The sequence below is a fragment of the Sprattus sprattus genome (assembly GCF_963457725.1).
Source record: "Sprattus sprattus genome assembly, chromosome: 4".
Classification (NCBI taxonomy): domain Eukaryota; kingdom Metazoa; phylum Chordata; class Actinopteri; order Clupeiformes; family Clupeidae; genus Sprattus; species Sprattus sprattus.
This window is the reverse complement of record NC_137923.1, coordinates 28,447,881-28,448,591: the sequence shown is the minus strand read 5'-3', so window position 1 is coordinate 28,448,591 and position 711 is coordinate 28,447,881.

Below are 711 nucleotides of genomic sequence, written 5' to 3'. Positions count from 1 at the left end.
TTTAGCTGGTTTTGACGCCAAAGAAAGAAAATTTTGTTAAAAACAGTAATTTGGCTGAAGTAACATTTGTGAAATTTACACAGTGTTTTCCCTAAATAATATCCTTGTGATTTCAAATAAATGTAGGTTTCTATGCTTAAATACAAAGGCCTGATAAAAAATGGCCTTTTTCTCAAAAAGTGGTCAAGTGGAGTTAGGGGGTTTTGCATCTGAACTCTTCAGATACATTTATGTTTGTCTGTGCGTGCACACATTATTGTCTGTCACTGAAACACACACGCTCTCTCTCTCTCTCTCTCTCTCTCTCTCTCTCTCTCTCTCTCTCACGCACATACACACACACACACACACACACACACACACACACACACACACACACACACACACACACGCTTGCAACTTAAACTAAAACTCTCCCTCATTCATCCATCTACTGATCTAGTATACATCAGCTTGACAGAGATAATTTAGAACACCAACACACACACGATCAAATGCTTATGGCTGCAGGTGAAATAGCACAGCAGAGATTTCCAGAAGTTGCTCATTGCAGCGTGTGTGTGTGTGTATGTGCGTGAGAGAAAGAGCGAGAGAGAGAGAGAGAGAGAGAGAGAGAGAGAGAGTGTGTGTGTTTCAGTGACAGACAATAATGTGTGCACGCACATATACACAAACACACTCACACACACACACACACACAAACTGGCAGAC